Below are 23,436 nucleotides of genomic sequence, written 5' to 3'. Positions count from 1 at the left end.
AAATCATCAGGTCAGGAGCAGCGATGGCAGCATCACTGCTTGCTCCTCTGCTGCGCGCTGAATAAGTTGTTAAATGAATTAGAGGAGATGGATGCACTTAACCCCGCCAATATCACGAGTGCTTTGCTTATTCGTGCAGAAATGAAACAGGCCTGTATTGCACATTTAAAATTAGATGGCAAAAATAATTCTGAACGCGTGCATTTATATTTACCATTAAGCATGACATTCATAGTCTGTATTTATTTATTTGTTCTTTTTGAAATATTAAATCCTGGCAGCCACTTTTGGTTTGTGTGGGTTTTAAGTGATTTAGAAGATAGGTCTGTAAATTGCTTTTAATTCATTTCTAACCGAATCATTTATCCTCCAAGGAGATGCACCTTATTTTTGTGAGTCATGCAATAAAATGAATGTGATTTAAAACATATGCAGAGGTGCTAGAAAAGAGGCATGTGACAGGATGACAGCAGAGTCGGATAATTGAGGATAAACTGTAGGATCGTACCTTTAAAGTCAGCAGTCGCCCGACCTCTTGTTTTCCATCAAAAGTTGAACAGCCTCTTGTCACTGCTCCACGGCGAGAGATCCAAAAATAGGCAACTGCTCTGTGGGAGGACAAACTGCTTTAAAAAGTCAAAAGTCCTGTGGTTTAGGAGGGGGGAGTCGTCTTGCAGAAACCGCCGGGCGGAGGTTGAAGTTGGGGAGCGCAAACGGCGGATGGAGCGCAGAAATGTGAGCAACCGTGCGCTGCGGGCAGCGGGGGTGAAGTAGAGGAGAGGAGAGTAGCGGCATGTGAGGAGGGCTGCTTTGAGAGGGTGGCAGGTAAACGAACCGCCCCTCCCCGTTTCTGATGCTCAAATCGATGATTTGCCAGCTGTGGCGCAGCTTGTCTCATTGCCCCACTTTGGTTTTTACAGCCGCTCCTCTACGACGCGCTGCTCTCCGGGGACACACACACATAGAGAGAGAGAGCGAGAAAAAAAGAGAGAGAGAGAGAAAGTGTGTGTGAGAGAGAGAGTCAGTGCCAGGAGAGCTCTCACACTCATTCATTTTCATATTTACACGCCACATGTTTGCATGTTAAGAAGAAGAAGAAAAAGGGGGGAAAAGTCTGGTAAATAGTCTATTGCGCACAGCGGCGTGCGTTTTGCTCCGTACAGAGTCAAAGCCTGTTGTTTTAACAGCGGAGGGCAACCTGCCAGCTTTCCTTCCCGCACACCTGAGCGGAATATGAAACCACACAGTGAAGTCTGAGATGCTCGTACAGACATTAAGAGCTGTTTAGTTTATTAAACGGGGTTATATGTTTGATAGCTGAAGTGTGCGAAAATAATATTTAAAAAAGTTTTCAAGAATAATTAAGTTTGAACAATGCTTGTTAAAAGGGTGGCTAATACTGCAGTCTGTTCTCTAGCTGTGTTTGCCGAAAGCTATTTTTCCCATTAATTTCTCTAATTTAAACAAGGCTTTCAGTGGAACACAATTATTATTCTGACTATTCGACAGAGAGCATTTTTAATGCATCATTATTGAACCACACTAACTTTTTATTTTATCAGTGCTGTTGCTTTTTTTTTTTTTTTCTGTTGCAACTGAGTTTAACACACACACATGAACGCACGCACACACACACACACGCACACACACACTCCGTCACATTTTAGCATCCTACCGCGGCCTATCCAAAAATTTAAAATAAAAATCTACGCTTAAGGAATGCATATTTGTAAAATAAATAAAATAAGGAATTAAATTTACGTGGCGAGCAGAGTAATTTGATTTTTCTTCTCTTCTTGGACATCTTTAAGAAGACAGCCTGAAGCAGAATCATCCGAGGCACAGAGGACAGTGACAGATAACGGAGGAAAAAAACGCTTTTATTTTTGCCCTCACAGTGTCTAAATGTATTTGTGCTATTTTAATTGATTTTCAGCTGTAGCTATATTGACAAAGTAGCCTACAGAATATATGTCGCTTTTTTTCCTGCCAAAGTCTGAAATTAGATGCGAAAAATCTCAAGATTCAGAAAGTGGTAAATTAAATTAAATAGTTTTAATGAAGAACATATTACAGACGATGAAGGGAGAGTAAGAAACGTCTGTCCATGATGATTATACCTCTACAAGTTGTACATTAATGTTTCCTACAATAGATTTTCAAATCAGAAAACAAAGGAAATTGTTTATGCATAATTGAACATTTCTCTGTCACTTATTATGTTTGATTTTTATAATGTCTGTGTCCATACTGTGTGTATGTGAGAGAGAACAGCTCCTGCACATGTGGTTACATATGTGAGCCTTTAATGTGAGTGTTTGTGCAAAGTGTGTCTGTGAATCACATGTTGTGTTTTGAATGCACAAATTTATTTCTGTTGTGTCTGTGTTTGTGGATTTGTGTGCATCCTTGCAGACATTTATTCTCATTTGTTGTGTGGATGCCATTGCATGTGTGTGTGTGTGTGTAATGATTGACAGTTTGCATCTGCACACAGGCTAACTGCTCTGCACTAGCAGGTGTGCAGGAGCCCACAGGTAATGCAGCTGTTTACTTACAATATGAATGTGTTTCTCTTACTAGGTTTAGCATAAATAACACACTGATCCATTTCCATTTACACTTCATTTACACGTCCCGTTGAAAATAGAATTAGTGGGGGGGGGGGGGGGGTAGAGCTAAAAGAAGCCGACACAAGACAACAGAAGGTGAGAGCCGAAGGAAATGTTTTGGTTTGAAAAATCATTAAAAAGTATTCTGATTGTCCGCAGTGAGTTTATTTATCAGAGAAGAGAAGGACTGGAGCCCTTATTGTAAGCTGATAGGTACAGATACTTCTCAGAAAAGTTCATTTGTTGTGGTTTTGGGACTCCACAAAAGTTTCATTATGAAGCATCTGAGATCTGAGATCTGCATTTAAAAAAGAGGGAGAAAAAAATCACACACACACACACACACACACACACACACACACACACACACACACACACAATCTCTGCATAAGATTCACACCAGATCTCTCCTGGGAGATTGAATGGGAATTGAAAAGTTCCAGTAAAGAGATTCAAATTTGCTTTCTACATAATTATAAATTCATGCTAAGTTACGGGTGTTTTCATCATTACAGACAACAGCTGTTGATTTCAGTGCAGCCTGTGTTTTATCCAACAATTCATGTTGCTGCCTCCGAAGCCCACATATGCTGCAGTTGACACTTTGACCACAAGGGGGACCGGTGAGTCTCATCTCAACGAGAACCTAGAGCGAGGTAAGAGAAGAGGGGGACAGCTAATGATGACCCCCCCCCCCCCCCCCCTCTTTTTGAGACACTTTTTATACTTTGGGTTTCAACATGTTGTCATCCAGCTGGTTGTGCCAATATTTATGATTTTCTAGATCCAAAAGCAGCAATCCCTGACTTCTGCATTCAAACCCAGAGATGATTCTTGGTGCAGCGACAACGTGTGAGAGCTGTGGATGAGTTCCAAAATGTTAATGCAAATTGATAATGTGCATCTATGTTGCTGAGGCATAAAGAGGGCACATGTAAAGCACCAAAAAGAGAACCAAATGTGTGTGAAGTGTAAACAAATCAAAGCAGACCTTGAGCTCAGACATTTCAATCGTCTCCACTTTTTTTTTCCCTCTGCAAACAATAAACAGCACTTGGAAAATTACAAGGGTTATACACCCCAGTATTAATCTTTCCAACCCATAACTAAATAGAGAGACACTGTTGCCTCTCCATCAAGTGGGTATATTTTAATTACAGGCTATTGACTACTGAAAGTAATTTGTCTCAGAAAGATGCCCAAGAGCTAAAAGACAGACGTCTCGTCTAAATCTGGAATGCTTTGCCACTTTTTTTTTTTCTGGTTTTGTGGTTAGCCTTTGCAACTTTCTTCAGTAGCGTTTTATAATTGCTCACCTTTTAAAGATTAACAAGGATTCCTGAGAAGACTAACACTTGTCTACAGGCTTTATCCAGGGTAAGAACTGGATTTTCACCCCAGTAGAAATTAAAATTGAAGTGTGGATTTCTCTCCCTTTTCCTCCTCGCCTTTCTGTTCTACTCCTCTTTAGATGTTGAAACAGAAGTACTCCACAAGCTCACCTCTCAAATGAAACACTATTAATCCTCATTTGCGTGCTGCCAAGGAGGACAGTGGAGATGAGAGCCAATCAGAACAATAAAAGCTGACCCACAGCGGCGCCTCCAAAGCGCACACGCCTCCAGATGTTAATGGGATGTCAGTCAGCTGGGCGAAAGAAAACAGCCCAGAAGTGTAATTACTGTCTGGTGTGAACTCTCCCATCAGCAGTGGCAGCTTAATGTCACTTAGTACATTACTGCATGTGGAGAGCGTCAGCTGAACAGTGGTGGCAGCTGCCCAGATGTTAGATGATTCTGTGAGTAGAAAGTTGCAGGTTTCATTCTTCAAGTATCTCAGGTGAAACACACTAACCAGAGATCACCCGTCAATCAAAGTGTCAGGGCCGTGTATTCGCTATTAGTTTCCTGTTAATTCGACCGTCCATGAAACCAACATTCTTATAAACTAGGATTCCCTATAGATTCTCTTGACCACAAACACATCCTGTGATTGGGTGGATCAACAAGGATCATTTTTTAGCTTACTCGAGCTGAGAGTTTGTCAAAACCTGCATGTAAATTTGTGTGACAAGGTATAAAAAAGACTTTATTGATCCCAGGAGGGAAATTAAGTAAATTGTAAGAATTTTAATTTTGATATGTATCAACTGTTGCCTTAGTTTAATTTTTGATTTTTCATGGTTGGTTAATTCTTGGTCAGTGATTATTCCCTTAATGTAATGATTTCTCTTTAACACTTTTACTCTGGATGCTGGCCCATCAAGTCCTCTAAATTAAATGATACAATACATCATTACTTGGGAAAGGTTGGAGAACGAACGTGTTAATGGTAAAGAGAGACCAATGTTGACTGTCGTTAGGAAACAAGTCTGATGCTTTGATGACCCATCCACCTCGCCCTCCTCCCTAAGCAGTTTGCCGCTCCATACCATCTCTCATCCTTTTACAACATTACAGATTATTTACGTTGCATGCAGGTAGATGTTACCTGCAATGAACATTAAACATTTTTTTTGTCATGGCAGTATCTGGAGGGAAGAGCAAGTTCAAGTTGTTACAAAGTCAACTGCACACTACAACAACTAAGGAAAGTTCTTCTTAGAGATCTGTCCATTCTACTGTCTGTAACCTTCAGTATTTAACCTCTAGCTTGTTTGTGTCAAGCTTGCAAACATGGTTTGATGTCAGACACATCAACCAGTACAGAGCCCCGGGAGTCGTAGCAGTACCAGGCCTCTGTGTTTGACATGCATCTCAATGCTGCGCCGGCGTCACAGTGAGACACCCTATCTCCTGGAGAGTCTATTAGCTGTGCTTAATTAAACAAATGTGATTAGACTGATCCAAACTCACACAACTGAATCCCCGGTAAGGAGCCAGCTATGAGAGGCGGCTGCAGAGAGAAAGTCGAGTCACGCATGGCTTGGCTTTATTAATAGCGCCTATTACACACTAACACACACCTCAGCGAGCTGCAGAGTTAACTTGTGAGTAATGTGTGCAGCCACATTTCAGGTCCATTTCTGAAGTTTGTCAATCACAGTTTAATGCCGACTGTCAAGAGAAAATTAGTGTCAGGATACTAATACAGGAACTAATAACAGATTGATTGCTGGTTATTTCATGCAAGATATGTGGGTGGGATTTAGCTACGGTTGTCATTTTTAACCAGGTGGAAAGCAACAGGGAAATTTTCACCAACTTGTAAAAGATGAATCACTGACAGAGAAAGAGAAAGATGAGAGAGAAACTAAAGTAATGTGCTAATATTTTAGGGGGATTTTAACTCTGACTCATTTCACTTCACCAACAAGTGTAAACTTTTTCTGTCAAAAAAATATAATGTGCTACTCAGAAGTACTTAGTTGAGGAAAGAAGTAGCAAAAGGTAGCAGAATATAAGAAACTCAGTTAAAGATTGAACTTCCTCTGCCCTCTGCGTCTCCTGAATTTGATTGTGCACTCATTACCCAATCACAGACAACCAAGACATCCAGGGCAGTGCTATTTAAAACAATGGCCTCTCTATGTCTGAGTGAACTGAGGGGTTCTGATGAGCCACTGCAGGTAATACGGCTCTGATATGTCATTGGGTCATTGCCTATTCAAACTAATGAGGGCTTCTGTAGTTTCTTAAAAAACACAAAATTTGGTTCATGATCCATTCAAACTTTTCTCTTTTGAAAATGCCTGAGTATGGTCAGCATCCACTATATAAACAGGGTCATATCATTCAGTTTCAAACAGGTACTTCCATGCAGTCATTAAAAACTATTTTGTTTTTTATTTAATTAAATTTTTTAATTAAATTATTTGATTAATTGTTAGGTTGCATGTCTTGTACAATTATTCTTCACTCATAGACCTTAGAGTGTGTATATCCATATGTAGGCCTACGGTATAGACAACAAATTCTTTTGATCCCGTTTGCTTGAATTACATTTGTTTGTCAATTTAAAATATAATTTTGCAAGTCAAGAAAGTCAGTTATTTGTAAAATTGTTGAAGTATAAGACTGTGTAAGCTGTAATTACAAAGACCACAAACCCATAATTGACATCATAAATTTTTTTCTCAATGACTGAACGTCAAAGAATTTACATGCGTAGATGAAGTGATGAAACCAGGACCAGGAGTCACTGGGTTAAACGCATGATGTTAAACATAGATAAGTTACCTAACTAGTAGCAACCAAGGAATGAACGTTAGCATTATAGCCTGAACATGTTGGTGACTCATATTGTGCGAGATGAGAGGTGTAGTTCATTGAGCGGTTACTTTACTGTTTTATGACAAACTGGGACTTTCTTTGCTTGCAAAACTATCTTTTAAATTGGCAAACGTGTAATTCAAGGTACAATTCAAATAGGATGGAACCATTTGTTGTATCTCGTCATTGACTACCATACATTATTTTTCTGAACTAAGGTCTCAAAACAAAAAAGCTGAAGGGAGGGACTTAGCCTCTCTATGGACCATTTGCTGAACTCCTCCGTCAAGCAGTGATTGTCCAATAATAGTTTAGCAACCGTAACTATAGGCGCAGCAGGCCTGTCAAGCTTTGCATTTCTCCACATGCTGAAATGGTGAGCTGTAATAAGAGATATATTCGATATACAGTTTACAGATTATATTACAAAAAGCCCCGTTTGGGACCAGCATGTTAACTGTTTGGGCGCAAAGATGTTACTATATCAGAGTTTATGCTAACGTTAGCAGCTTTTTCCTGCTCCTTATTTGGTTCGTGGGAAGTTTACATTCTAGCGACCCCAGCCAAACTCAGTATCGGTTACCTCCCCAAAGCTTTAGCATGATATCATGCATGTAGCCATCAAGTGAATATTTAAGATCTTTTCACATGGTTCTCGCTTAATAGGCTGAAAACATAAAATATCAGCTGGAGTAGTTTTTTAGAAACTCATGGCATTCTAGCTAGCCAGCTACAGGTGCTAAAATATACATTAGCTAACTGTGGAATCAAAGACCCATGGTTTAAAACAATTAGGTTTTTTTCTTGTATTGTAAACTGCTTTGTGGCATGCAGGAAACAGGAACAGGAAAACGTAGCAGGCATAGCAACTTTAACTTGGGGCTTAATGGAGGGTCACGGCAGTAGGCGGAAGCTGGAAGGACAAAGAGGGATGCTGCCACTCTTCTGAATGAGTATTTGCTACTGCGCCTGACTTGATGATGGCTGAAACACACTGAGGAAAACATGCCAAACATCAATTAAAAGAGCAGTCTTAAGCAATATCCTGCACAAAATGTTTTATTATCAAGACTGGGCCAATAAACAGTTTAGCTAAACTTTCTATTATAATCAAGTTACTCTGCTAACCATGTCCTTCATATCAAGCTACAACCTGCTCTATTTGACTTCATGATGAGATTAGTGAGGGTAGATAGCAGCAACCTGTAGAGTACGGTACAGGTTTGTAGATTGGAGGTAGCTGGAAGCCTCGGCAGCAGAGTTGCACCCTGCTGCATGCAGAACATTGACATTATGGCAGAAGTAGCACTAACAGCTCACTGTGGAGAGTGTACGGTCTTGTGATGCTGTAAATGCTGTTTCAGAGGCTTTTGCACCCTGATGAGTATGCATTTATGAAGGGAAACATAGATAGGCCTAGGTAGGATTTTGGCATTAAAATGGTCACAGTTAAAGATATTAGTATCTGCCGCATGAATCAGTCTTCAGGAACCCATACTGGTCAAAACCCAAGGACCCCAATACCAAAGATAGTTAACAACATGTCAACTTCTCTTACCAGCAAATGGATTAGACTGGGTATGTTTACATTCAAATGTGCACATTTTCTGCACCTTTCCAAAAATTGAGAAAGAAACAAAAAAAGAAAAAGAAAGAAAGAAAGAAATACTTTTCCACAACACTATAAAATATTTTTTTTGGTAAAAACCTTAAATCATATAGTAGAGATGGAAATCTTGACTGATTAGTGTTGTTTCTTGCAAACAACATGCAAAATAAAGCAGATTAAGAGGAGGGATGGAGGAAATATTTACACCACTTGTTTTGTGTACTGTGTCATGGTATCCCCCATAATTATATAGGGCAGGTAGGCATGATGTAACCATGGCAACATCTGTAGGCACCAGGGCACACCTGTGTTGGAGTGAAAGGAAGAGTGGGTATGTGTGTGTGTGTGGTCTGAACTACTTTGGAAACACGGTTGAAGTTAAAGCTTCATTGGAGATGTCAAAACACTGAAGCGCAACATTAAGACTCTGATTCAATTAACTTTAGTCCAAGTAAGAGATACTTTAAAGGCACAGCAGTGTTAAACTGCTGTGTGGGTAATGTTAAGTACACAGGTGTTGTTGTTAGGTGCACAGTATGTCTCCTGGAGAAGTTTAAATTATACAAAGTAATTTCTTCTAATGTATGTTGACTACATAATCATGGACACAAGAAACATATTATGTTGTTATGCAGATGTAATTGGAGGAAGACTGCTTGGATGTAACGGTAGATTTGAAAAGAAATTAAGAAATTGTTGAATTATAATGTCACTTAATCCATCTTGATTTTATAGAACACCATCTACTCTACATAAGAACATTTTAAATAGAAAGTTCACTATATTTGCTCACACTAACTGCATGGGACATAGAGGCTGCTTGTGCCTATCTTTTAACAGGGCTATATCTGTACTGAACCATTTATCTAGGCCTGCAATGCCATTTTGTACTGGTGCATCCATCACATCACCATTAAGAATTGGAATGCCTTTAAGCCTCTTATGCACATTTCCCTTTTAGCCTCCATGGCTTTTCTGATACCACTGCAACCAGAGGAATCTTTAATTCTGCATACATTTTTAAGCAAAGCTTGGCTAACCAAATTGTGTTCTTAATGTTTGTTGCTGTGCAAGTAAAGACACAGCAAGTTAGGTGAATTTATGATAATTCATTGTTTCATGACGTTACAATGGCACCTGTGCATAAATCGTGAGTACAATTAAAGCACCCTGTTGCAACTGTTAGCGAACCTGTGAACCAAGCGAGCTATAACATTGAGTTCCACTGAAAGTGTCTGGATAAGGTAGAACAAATCGCTGATCCAATTACCGGATTCAAAACAACAATGTAAGTCTATGCATCAGAGTATTAGCTGGGTGTTCAACCATGTCTGACCATAAATCAATGGGCCAGTTCACGCAAATAATATAAATTATATGTCACTGAGATTTCAGTCATCGCCCCAAAACAGCGGAGGTCAATGGAATTTTCAGCATTTGATTTTTCTTTATTTACCAGCAACATCTTTTTGCAGAAACAGTGTCCTTGTTACTCCACAGAAGTAAGTAGTTTCCATTCACACTACTTACAACTGAAGAAATACAACATTCACCTTCCATATTTATTGAGTTGGAGGTAACTACAGTTAAGGTTATGCTTAAGCAAGTTATTATTGCACTTCCATAAAGTTGCTGGACTCAATCAAGCCAATCGTCTTCTTTTAATATCTGAGGCGGGAAACATATTTCAGCCAGTGGTGTGGTTCCACTGATGTAAGGGGTTTACTGCGCAGTAGTATAGTAGTAGTAAAACCGGTTGGGAAAAATGCTTTTTAAACCTTAATTTGAGGCAAAGTCGTCAAACTTTTTCAGCGATTTTTATCAGATTTTATTGCTGTCATTCTAGTCATGTAGTTTTTATGTCCTGGTGACCAGTAAAAGTGCAGTTCTGGCTATCTCCTCATTCATTCAGATAAAAGCCTGGTCTTGTTAGTCCGAAATAGCTGCCCGGAGGCGTTGCCAAGATATCTGCCGAGTGCCATGACTTGGCTATAAGGACTTTGGTTTGACCCATCCATCCATCAAGCCCTTCCACCTCTTTATGCAGACTTTCTTGCAATTTATAATGCGTCACCTGACTTTCTCATTTGCTTCTGTTGCACTAGGGGTCACAGCCACAATAAGTGTTAATATAAAGACGGCTTGAAAGGCGAAGGCTGTGATTTTTAGATTTCTAGTCTGTAATCTAAGTTAAGCTCCAAAAATGCTTGAGCCTATTTCCCATAATGCAACTAAGTAGGGTATTTCATTAGACCCTTCCTGCCTGGTAAATGCCTACATCTTTCAAACTATGCCCCTTGTCTGTAACACAGGCTTTCTGTAAAAGTTGCAAATATAATCCAAAAGACTTTAGAAATCTCTTCCAGAGCCACAGAAGACATTATAGGTCTAAGGGTTTCACAGGATGAGTAGTACTATGATGAGAAAACTGAGTAAAATCTGTGCAACTTTGACATATGTTGGGGTTTTTTTTAAACATTTTTTAAATGACCCTTTTGCACATCCATGAGTATTCAGCTGAAAGTCACTCAAAAAACCTCAGACTATTTGGGTAATTCCTTTTACTGCACATGGAAGCACTGCTTCATTTTTAAGTGTGCATGGAAGTCACTGGATCATCTGTCAATCCAGAGACATCTCCATACGCTGTGATGCATCACTTGATTTCTAACAATCACTCATACAGTAAACCTCTAATCCAGCTCGCACTCTCGAGTTGCCTTTGACAGCAGCTTAGCCACCCTGCCATCCAGCGTAACGCAGCGGGTGTGGAGAAGCCCTCAGGGGTGAGATATCCTCCGCCCCCCCTCCACCTCCTCCACGATTGCCCCTGGTGACAGTGACAGAAGTCTGTAATTGCCACCTCGTCAGACGGCTTCATTAAGACGAGCATTGTCTGCGCAGCTGAACAGCGGTGGATGGGGAAGAGAGGAGCGTGAGCTGAGGAGAGGAGAGAGCCCACAATGCAATTACTGCATCTCTGTGACAGGTGGGGCCTCCAATCCTCTGCGTCGATGGGGCCCTGATGCATGTTGGGGAGCCGTGGTGGGCTCGCATCATTTTTCACCCCCCCTGTCATTAGTTGGTAATGATTGGATTATTTTGCAGATGAATCGCAGTATATGTCTTGCTCACAAACATTTCCTGACCATATTAATCAAAACCATCAAGGCAGAGCAGTCAGAGCGAATTAAAAAAACAACACGTCTAGATTAAAAATTATCGTAATCCTTCATCAGTGTGCCTTTAACCCTTTGATTGGGGGTGCGTGTCATCTTTTATAAATGTATTTGATATTATGACTTTATGAATTGCCAGATTATTAATAATGTGTAAGGTTCGTAACACAAAGAAAGAATATCTTTGTGCTGCATTTCTCGGATTTCTGTTCACTTTGGACAATTCAAATGCACACAATATACATCCAATCATAATGCTCAGTGCCAATAGACTCTCAATGGACCACGACCTGCAAGGCGAGGCCCACGTTGTGAACAGCGCTAGCCCAGCTGCTAGCGGGCTAGTCTACTAGCATCTTCATGGCTGTGTGAGCTGTTCCAATGTGGGTTTAATGAGGTTTTGTTGTTAAAAATGTTACAACAAAGGAATTGATTGTTGAAAATGGCATGTGTTTCCTTTTTAAAGCAACAGCATTGAGCTATGTCTTGAGCTGTGTGAACAAAGTAGCTGGAATTATTTTGTTAAGTGACAGAAGTGAATGGCTTTTTAGTGCCTTTTAAACCGGGTTTTTTTTTTTTTTTCCTAAATTCACTCTTATTTTATGACAGAAACCTTCTTATTTTTGCTATGTGACGGGGTAATGTGAGAAAGCAGGAGCCTGACTTGCTCTCGTTCAAGCCAGCCGCAGCAAAACACATTCCTTTCATCCATCGAAATTCCACATGATTGAAATTGCCCTCGGTGGAAACATATCATAGCCATCCACGGCTCTTGGACGGCTCCCATTGGGCGGTTCGGCCCATGCCAAGCGTCTGGGTTGGCCGAGAGCCTCCAGGGAGGCCAGGGCTTATGTCTCCATGGGCCAGTAAGCCTAGAGGCCCCGTAGCCCTGGGAAATGTAGCAAATCAGGGGAGCACCTTGGCAGTGGTACCCCCTCCCCCTTAGCCTTAGGACTGTCATAGCTAAAAGAAGGCTAATGATGGCCAACTGTGTAGTGAGTGGGTCTAGGGTGTTGTGGAAGCGTGTCTGTAGGTTCATCTGGATTGGCGTCGATAAGGATGTGCACTCTTCGTCCTCTGCCTATCACTGCCATGCACAGGGTGGGAGCCGAGTGTGACGTGTTTATGTTTCTGTGTGTGTGTGTGTGTGTGTGCAGCAGTGGCACAATGATGAGGGACTGGCAGACCATCTCCAGAATGCCAGCAGTGACTGATGCCACACCAGACATTCCTTTCAGAGGAAACGGCGATGTGGTCAGCACCATGCCAGCTTCCACAGGCCCTCAGGACACCAACCCCACTCCTTCCCTCTCTCCTTTAAGCAAAGACTAAGGCAGTGATGGCAGGAGCTTCCAACGGATGTGTGGAAAAACAAACAAAGTGAGAAGATGTGTTTGGTCTCAACTTTTCAGATTTTTTCTGTATAATTTTAGTTGTGCTGCAGTTTTTGTTTTTCATAGCACATTATATTACATGCAGGCTACAGATTTCAAGGAATACTTTAAGGCTTCAATGAAACCTCCATTATTAGATTTTTGTCAAGCCAAAAATGGTATAATCAGTCTGTTATGTTCAGTGCATTCCAGGAAAACCTTTGTGGTAAAATCTTATTTACTTTTTTTGATATTCCCACTTTTCCTAAACTGCCTCATCTGCTTCTTTGATTCAAGGGATGGACACACTGCAGTTGACTGACAATTACAGGTATGATTTGGAGGATAGAGCTTCCTCACTAAAATTAGAGCTGCGTCTTTACAAATATTTAATCATCTCAGTCCATTTATATGTACTAAGAAACAACTTAAAAACATGTTCATTCTTTGGTTTATTTGTTTTCATTTTGTGTATTTATTGGACAACGTACAGTGTAGCAATAGACAGATAGAATTGTGTTTTAGCTATACAGGTGAAACTCGAAAAATTTGCATATCGTGCAAAAGTTCATTTATTTCAGAAATTCAACTGAAAAGGTGAAACTAATATATTATATAGACTCATTACATGCAAAGTGAGATATTTCAAGCCTTTATTTGATATCATTTCGATGATTATTGCGTACAGCTTATGAAAACCCCAAATTCAAAATCTCAGAAAATTTGAATATTACATGAAATCAATTTAAAAAAAAGCATTTTAAATACAGAAATGTAAGCCCTCTGAGAAGTATAATCATGCATACGTACTCAGTACTTGGTTTGGGCCCCTTTTGCATGAATTAATGCCTCAATGCGGCGTGGCATGGATGCTATCAGCCTGTGGCACTGCTGAGGTGTTATGGAAGACCAGGATGCTTCAATAGCGGCCTTCAGCTCATCTGCATTGTTCGGTCTCATGTCTTTCATCTTTCTCTTGGCAATGCCCCATAGATTCTCTGTGGGGTTCAGGTCAGGCGAGTTTGCTGGCCAATCAAGCACAGTAATCCCATGGTCATTGCACCAGGTTTTGGTACTTTTGGCAGTGTGGGCAGGTGGCAAGTCCTGCTGGAAAATGAAGTCAGCATCTCCATAAAGCTCGTCTGCTGAAAGAAGCATAAAGTGCTCTAAAATGTCCTGGTAGACGGCTGCGCTGACTCTGGACTTAATAAAGCACAGTGGACCAACACCAGCAGATGACATGGCTCCCCAAACCAACACAGACTGTGGAAACTTCACACTGGGCGTCAAGCATTGTGTGCCTCTCCATTCTTCCTCCAGACTCTGGGACCTTGGTTTCCAAATGAGATGCAAAATTTGCTCTCATCAGAAAAGAGGCTTTGGACCCCTGAGAAACAGACCAGTTCTTTTTTTCTTCTGACGTTGTTTGTTGTTCAGGAGCGGCTTGACAAGTGGAATACGACATTTGAAGCCCATGTCCAGGACCCGTCAGTGTGTGGTGGCTCTTGATGCAGTAACTCCAGCCTCAGTCCACTCCTTGTGAAGCTCCCCCACACATTTGAATGGCCTTTACCTGACAATCCCCTCCAGGCTACGGTCATCCCTGCTGCTTGTGCACCTTTTTCTTCCACACTTTTCCCTTCCACTTAACTTTCTATTAATGTGCCTTGATACAGCACTTTGAGAACATCCAACTTCTTTTGCAATTACCTTTTGAGGCTTTCCCTCCTTGTGGAGGGTGTCAAAGATGGTTTTCTGCACAACTGTCAGGTCAGCAGTCTTCCCCATGATATGCTAATTTTTCACCAAGTTTCACCTGTATGCATGTTGTTGGGAATGTGTCTTTGGACCCAAACAGATCTTTTGAAAACCTACTCAAACCTCATGAGCATAAATACATTTTTATGATCAAAAGTAAACCTAAGGAAAATTTGACCCAAAGTGCTGTTGACCCAAACAGACCCTAAGAGAAACAGAACATCAACATTGCAACAGCATTGATTCGCAACATAATAATAATGCCTTACGAACAATTGTTATGTCACAGGAACTAATTCCAAAAGAGATTTGTTTACAAAGGAATAATATGAAAGCCTTGTTTTCACTTTTACACCAACCATCCTACATATCTGTATCAACTGGGGAGACAGAAGATACAGTAATCATTTTATAACCGATTCAACTCATCTGTAACTCAAATTCCAAAATATGATTGTTATTTAGTACAATGTCATTTTTTACATCTAAAATATTTTCTCCCACAGTGATTATGACATGCCATTATATTACTTGCAGACTACAGATTTCAAGGAATACTTTAAGGACGTGCCACGTGATCAGAACTGATATTGAGGACACTCGGATCTATTCAGATCCACTCTGGTTTTAGACACACAGATCTCCAGACTCTGTAGTCCCTGCTGTCCATCTCTCTTTACCTCTTTCTTTTCCTTTTTGCCTTTTTCATGCAAACTGATTGGATGGATTATCAATGTTATCTGCTTGTTTATAAATGTCCATCTAAAAGTCAGGTGCAGGAAGAAGATTTGTCTGTTGTGATCTCTTATCACATTGCACCTGTCGTTCAGTGCCGCCTGCTGTAATTACTTAGTCTTTCAAAATGTGCTCTTTTATGACGGGCAAATTTAAAACACTGGTGTCTTTGGGGGAAAATCCATTGTTGTATGTGGGGTGTCTGGTCTTGTTCTCAGCTCTGTTCCTGGCTTTGGAGATTCATTGAAATACTTTTACCGCTCACTGCAAAAAGTCACAGGGCTGCAGTAGATCCAGCTAAATATCTGGACTTGATGTTTTGTGTTTAGTGCATTATCCACAGTGATATGAAAACTAGCCCAAGTATTAAAGGGTAGATTATTCATTTTATATATTTGCTGGGAAAGTAAACTTCCCCTTAAAAAAAGGAAAACAAAACCCACACAGCAGAAGATATCGTGAGCCGCCCTGCACTCTTCCTGTCAGACAAGCCTCTCAGTCTCGTATCTCAAATTATTTCAGAGGTTAGGGGGGTATTCAATAGCCAGAACCCCTTGTGCTCCACCAGGGCTTAAGTGATGACACAGAATGATTATAGCACAGTTAAATACCTGTTCTAATGAGCCAATTAGCCCTATTGACATCCATGGCTGTCTCAGAGGTGGAGCGAGTACCACGTACATGCTCCTTAATCAGAACCGATAACACCATTTAGCCTTCAAACGCTAATCCTGACTCCCGGGCTCTCTCTGGAATCCACTGTGATTTCTCTGTACTCATGCTGAGAAACTTCACGCCTGATTCATTTTCAATTCCACTCTCCGTGCACAGTTGTAACTTTGCTGTGGTTTTACAACCATTATGACTGGTGAGTTTTGATATGATTTTTTTTCTCTGCACAGGATGTTTCCTTGCTCGATATCTTTAAAGACAATTTCCTTTTGCTCTCTCAGTGTTCATGTTAATAGTTAAACCACAAACATTTGCAGGTTTGTTTGTATTATTTAAGTTGTTTTGAAGATACAGATTTGAAGACAGTGGAAAACCTTTTTTTCTCTGTTGCTTTCCGTTTGATGAAAAAATGAAACTGAAAAAGTGGTGACAAGCACTTCAGGTAAATTTGGGACATTTCATTAAAAACACAACAAAGAGACTGAAAGACCAAGTTTTAGCCACGGGTACTTGTTGAGTCACAATGGTGTGAGTGTTTTGATATTATTCAAGTTACAGTAAAAATCATGCATTCTCAGCCTTTCAGCACCGTGAGAATATCACAACATGTGCATATGAAACTATTTTCTTTCTTTTCTCAGCGTTGCATTGTTGCTCAGGTTTAAGTGTGAAAATAAAATCCGTTTGACCGGAGGAAAGAAAAAAAACCTGCACTGACTTTCAGCTCTCTTTCAAAAGTTTACCTAAAAAAAGATTTAAATGTCATATTCGAGGAAACATGCTGGTTTTATATCGAGCACAGACAGGATGCACAGACTGAGTTAACTTCAGTTTGATAGGGAATAAACGGAACATCTTCTTCTGTTTCTTTGTGGTTGAAGGGAAGCGAGAAAAGAAAAACAACCGAGGTAAAAGCCTGCTGCCTATCTGCTCAGCTTCACTTCTGAGTAACAAACATCAAGGTCAGTTACACAAACACATAGACACACGCAAATGTCCTATCACACATGGGCAGGCAAAGCACACACAAATGACAAATACACTTGCAGACACTCGCAGGCATCTTTATTCGCCACATTTGCAAACAAGCGTGCACTAACCTGGTACAGGTACACACACTTTCTACAAATGAAAAACACTCATACACATCTAAATGCTCAAACACACACACGCATTGTGTGACCCCACAACTACCACCCCTAACTAATGAAACCTCACTGTCACACATCTACATCCCACAGCACATGTGATCTTTAAATCATCCCATCGACACCACACTTTCTCTCTGTCTCTATTGTTCTCTGTCTCACACACATACACACTCACATTTGTACTTCTTGACTTGGGAGGACCTTCACTGACATGATGCATTCCCTAGACTCAAACTTCAACCTAAACTTCACCCTCAGATAGCCCTTTGACCGTCAAGACTGTCCTCACTTTCCAATAATGTGCCCACTTTTTGAAAATGTCTGCACTTTTTAAAAACGGTCTCACTTTATAAAAATATCATCGCGTTTAAAAAGATGTCCTCACTTTACAAAAAATCGCTTACTTTTCAGAAATGTCCTATCTTTCAAAAGATGTCTTTCAACAAAATATCTTTCAAAAAATATACTCACTTTTCCAACATGTCCTCACTTTTTAAGAGTATCAGTCTGAACATAGAAGTGTTATCTTCTACCATGTTGAGTCTCTCTGATCTCAGTCAGTTCATCAGTAAATCTGGTGTCCAGATGGTGAAGGAGGGAGACTGTCGGCCTGAATTTCTTATCTGCTGTCGTCCCTGTGGACAGACAGAAGTGTCTACTGGGCCACGTCTGCCTGCTTCTCCAAGTGGCCACTGGGGAGGCCCAATTAGCAGTTCCCATGGAGAGGCGCTGTGGCCCTAATAAGAGACGGAGGGAGAAGGAGAATCAATTAAACCTGTGCTGACCCCCAGAATCAACACAAGAGGATTTGTCTCCACTAAACCTCTAAAATGCAGTATGTAGACAGCAGTATGACTGAATCTTATGTAAGTTCCTCACTCTTAAAAAATGCTCTCACTTTCAAAAATTTGCTCACTTTTTTGAAAATGCCCCAGATTTTTGAAAATGTCCTCCCTTTTCGAAAATGCTCCCGCTTTCAGAAAGTTGCCCCCTTTTAGAAAATGTCCTCACTCTCCAAAAATCCTCTCACTTTCAGAGATGTGCCTGCTTTTTGAAAATGTCCTCACTCTTCAAAAATCCTCTTACTTTTCAAAAATGTCCTCACTTTTTGAAAATGTCCTCAACTTTCAAATATGTAGTCACTTTCCAAAAATGTTGTTCATTTTTGTACAAAACAGGTAGTTCACATTTAAGAATTCATGCTTTATTGAAGACTGTATTGGTTTATCTGGGCATATTTTATTATCATGGAGACATCACTGGTTTCTGACACACCATTTTCATGGTGGCCCTTATAATATCTGTGGAATTTTAACTATCACACAAATAGCAAAACTTTTGAGAAATGGAATGGAAGCTTTTGTTGGTTAAAAACAAAAATGTTTGACAGAAGGAAGTTGATGTATGAGAGAAGACTTGTAGATCTGCAATACATTGTGGGTAGCTTCCTCTCATTTATGTGTTGGGAGTCGTCAACAAAGAACCAGCGGCGGCACCTCAGGAGGGAGGAGAAGATAATGAAAAGTTTGATTATCTGAGTTGCACTCTGTTTTCTACAATAATTCATACCAGAAATTAAATTCTGCATACAGTTCTCTTAATTTGACTTTAATTAAACAATACTCTATAAATGGTACTTTCCATGACCAAATGTTCCCACGTAGCCAAGCAGTGGGTCCCCAGCCATTAAGACTGATATGCAGTTGGTCCCAGGGGCCTGACTGGAGTCTGATTCGCAGGAATGACAGCTGATGACTTCCAAAAGTTAATTAACTTTTCAATTAGGACTGCATCTGACACTGCAGTTGTGTCTGCTTTAGAGCAACTACACTGCTGTTCAGGGAGAAAAAGACTTGTTTAATAGATTGATGCACTTCAATGTCTGTGAGCATTTAAATAATGGTTTATAATGTGAGCACGTGGAATCACAGTGATTGTACTATTTTAATTTTGCTATTAGATAGTTATGTTATATCATTATGTTTGAGGCCGATTTGTTCGGTCTGAGATATCATTTGTTACATTTACTTTTTATTTTATGCATACACAATGTTTGACTATTTTTTAACATACAAATATTACTTAACTATGTTGGCAAAGTCCCAAAACTTTGCATTACTTAAAGGGGCATCGATGTGTTAAAAAAGCAGCCTTTTGGTCCACACTTTGGTTTACCCTCCCTAATTTGAATTTATAAGCAGAAAAAAAAGCTGTACTGAATACTACTGAATCCAAATCAAGCACATGTGTTCAATAGTAATTTTCCGCCACTAATAGTAGTTACGCAAACAGAGTCCACTTACTAGATTTCTTTTAGAGCTTTCAGCTGCATCCTAGGCCTTCATCAATGGACATTTTGCTTAGGTATTCTTGTACCCCTGAAACTCTGCTTCAGCAAATTCATGATGCTAGACCTTAAAAAATTGTCCAAATTTGTTCCACTTGCCCTCGTCCACATCGTTGTTTCTGGTGAGCCCAAAAGTAGAAGCAATTAGACAAATATATATATAAAGGTAAATTAAAACCTGTACGTTCTGAATAATATTTTCAAACAGCATCAAAAGTCTGCAGCTTATTCACTCCATGTTCTCCTTGCAAAGAACAAACAACCTTTTGTGCATCAGTCAGGATATTAGATCACATATCCTCACCATTTGCTTACATTATTTTCTTGAATGCTATGTTTTCAATTAACGCACAATTCCTCAATTCTTGGCTAATATTAAGGTGTGTGCCAGGCTCTAATTGAAGTGGCTGTGTGCACTGACGTGGGGACAATGTGCTGGTGTGGTGCTACTCATTAGCCAAGACGGTGCCGTACACCTGGGGTTCATTCAGAGCACAGGTCAGAGGGCACAGGAATTTGTACGATAATTATTGACAAGCAGATGTTATAAAATCATTTATGGTAATGCAATCATAATAAATGGGCTTTGTGTAGCCGGGCAGATGAGCAGAGGGGGAGAAAGTTTATACAAGAAGGAGAGAAAGGAGGGAAATTTACAGCAAGCTGCTGGAGTGATTGCATTAAAGCTTATGTAGATGATGGGAAAATGTATGGAGTAAAGAGCACCTGCATGTAGCACACACACATACACACACATATACATAAATTCAGACATGATGAATGTCAAAGAATGGGGGATAAAGCTGCTTTAATGTTGTCTGTAAATTCCGCAATCAAAATTGGAAACATTAGCGGCCACTTAGCACAGACACATTTAGATCTATATTTATTCTGTTTAGGAACCTGATGTGATGCTGTGTCGCAAAATAGCATTTTCCTTATGTCTACAGACCGAGAGCCCGACTTTAAATGTGTGTTTAGCTATTTTGCTGCATGTCTAGCTGCTTTTGATCACAACGCCGTCATTTAATTATAAAAATAACCTCTATCCCCAGTGTAAGGAAGCTTCTCACAAATGAAATATTAGGAACTAAAAGGGAGGTGGGGGGAGCTAGGTGTCTTTACATATATTGTCATTTGCTAAAAGACACCCTATCTGTCTCTCGAAATGTGTCAGGAATTACCGCCAATTCCAAAAACATGCATTAGCCCCCACCTTAGGTGCAATAGTTCTTTTTACAGCGGGCAAATATCGCAGCGAAACACGGCTGTGCGAGGCAGCTAACCTGGCAGCTGGAAGAGAATAACCCTGCACAGGAAGAAAGCAACCATGTTATCATGCACACACATGTGGCCTGGGTAAAGATTAAGCCGTATTCATCCCTGGCTGCTTCGCTCTCTCCTGCCTCAGTCCATCACAAGATATGGCAGCCGTTCAGCCAGGAAGCCAGGAGAGGTGCCACAGATTTCACGGCGTTCCCAAATCAGGCCGTCTGGAGACTCGGGCGAGGTGCTCTGCCGCTCCGCAACTCGCCTCAGCTTTCCCACAGATCATAAGCTCTGTACTGATGCTGGGGGTTTTGGAATTTTGTTGGATGAGAGCGTCGGTGCTATCAGAGGCTCCCCTCCACCCACCCTTACACACACACATACACACACACATACACACACACACACACACACATACACACACACACACACACACACATAGCCTCAATACAATCCCCTGTTGTGTGCATGGAATTGGGAATCATCTGCTGATTCATGCTTTCTGAGGACTATTGTTCGACAGTGTGTTAATATTTTCTGGGAGATTTTTTAGGGGAGTGGATTTACTTCAATGAAAGACTGAGTGCAAAAAAGAAAATGATCATTTAGCATGGACAAGTGAGGGATCATTGCATGTCCCTGCTGACATGTACATTATCACTGAATGGGCCGGGGGCTGTGAGTGCTGTTGGCCTTGACTTGGGAGAGAGGCTTACACCCCGAGAGCTACTTAGGGGCCTCTCGGTGCTAAGCCGCTAATAATTCCTGCAGTTCCCTTAAAAAAGGAGAAACACAAAGGGGAAACAAAGTGATGAATGCAGGGTGTATGGTAATACATCGGGCTATGTTCGCTATGAACTGGAGGCTTTCATAGTGCAGGTGTGAATGCTGGGGCAGCAGGACAGGTCAACATAAGGATTTTGTTGTTGAATTTATGAAAGGTGCAAGTGCTGCAAAACAGGAAGGAAAAACTATAGATCAACAAGCAAAAGTTAGACTCCATCAGCATAATTTACATCACCAGTTAATCTGCTGATTATTGTCTTGATTAATCGACTCATTGTTGTGTCTAAGATATAAGAAAATACTTATAAATGCCCATTATCATTTTCTAGAGCCTTAGAGGATGTCTTCAAATCGCTTGCTTTTTCTGAGCAAAACTTAAAACCAGAATAATCAGTTAACTACCATATATGACAAAGAAAAGCAGCAAATTCTTACATTTGTGAAACTGGAACCCAAGATTATTTCACATTTTTGTTTAAAAAATTACTGATATAATTATTTGATCAGCAAAATAATAGCTGATTATTATTAATTTTCTGTCAATCAACTAATCCACTGGTTGTTTCAGCCCTGGTCAACATTGGAGTCGGAATTACCTACTGTTAAGGATATGTTATTTTAGTTAAATGTATTTTTGTTGTTATTTTTGTTAGTATACTTTCTCAAAGTGAGCATACAATGAGCATACCAGAGCTACAAATATGTCAACAAAAATCATAAGATGAAGATGTTTAGATTTTGAATATGATGTTATTTTATGTTTTAAGTCTTATGAAGAAAAGAAATCAAAAAGGCATAGTACCACACTATAGTAACACACTTTGTTGACAGCGCTGGTGTAAAAGTTGAAATTGAAATTCTGCTCATTTGCACCAGCTGCTAGGTGGTAAAATCATCTTTCTCTTTTGTCATTTGAGACACACTCCTCATTGAGGGTGTCTGTCACAAAAAGTGGAGACAGGTTTGCACGTTGCACAGTAATCACAGGTTGTTAAAGCAAAAGAAATAACATTTATTGGTATAATTTACTGCATGAACTTCAGTGATAAAGTCTCATTGTGGTCTAAACTTTTTAATGGAACCAAATGAAAACAAAAGGCACTCTGCATTGCCTTGAGAGAGCTCAGAAGTGATGCCAAAGGAGCCAGGTAATCACAATGGTGTATCCAGGCATAAACGATTAGCTTACCCATCTGAATATTCAAGGTGATGCCCGAGCCATTTGTGTTGTGCTTCCTACATCCTCGCTTCAGCACACAGATGAGGGGTGCTGCGACGCTGCAGCGGTGAATCCAAAGTGGTTTCCCTGTGTCAGTAATTTTTTATTTTCTAAAAAGCCACTGGTGCAGTGTATTAGTCATAATTTATGTTTATCATCGCTTGTACCCTGACTGACTTCAACAAACCATTTAACGCTCCAAGCATATGTGCATATGGCTGCTTTAATAGCTATTCTGCATGGAGGAGCACTTTAAAGACTCTAAATCATTTCTTTGGACAAACACTAATGAATTATGTCACCACAAGTGCAATTCAAAAGTGCAGGGGAACCTGTGGTAATTATTGGGAGGCTTGGAGATTTTAATTATGAGGAGTGGGCTCCTTTAAAGTGTAACTAACAGGATTCAGAGGGAGGGCGACGATGGGACACGTCAGTCATACGATCATCTGATGGAGAGACAGAGGAATGACAAGATGACTGTGAGTGTGTGGAGACTTTCACTCCAAACTGAG

The 23,436-nt window shown here is 40.3% G+C and overlaps 1 protein-coding gene across 8 annotated transcripts in view; it reads right to left on the bottom strand.

The window, feature by feature from the left end:
- LOC119897086 (DNA-binding protein SATB1) overlaps window positions 1-943 on the bottom strand; it is a 60,147-nt gene extending 59,204 nt beyond the window's left edge. For 4 of the 8 annotated variants that reach the window (XM_038710635.1, XM_038710640.1, XM_038710641.1 and 1 more), the window contains exon 1: window positions 509-943. The gene's annotated coding sequence lies outside the window, so the exon portion shown is untranslated. The remainder of the gene's footprint in view (window positions 1-508) is intronic. The other 4 variants (XM_038710642.1, XM_038710639.1, XM_038710643.1 and 1 more) reach the window with 1 other exon arrangement.
- Between the last annotated feature and the right edge of the window lie 22,493 nt (window positions 944-23,436).

Source organism: Micropterus salmoides, unplaced genomic scaffold, assembly GCF_014851395.1.
Source record: "Micropterus salmoides isolate LMB-PRFRI ecotype aquatic unplaced genomic scaffold, ASM1485139v1 Ms_hic_scaffold_11, whole genome shotgun sequence".
Lineage (NCBI taxonomy): Eukaryota > Metazoa > Chordata > Actinopteri > Centrarchiformes > Centrarchidae > Micropterus > Micropterus salmoides.
The sequence above is the reverse complement of the archived record's forward strand: the minus strand, read 5'-3'. Positions and strand labels throughout refer to the sequence as shown.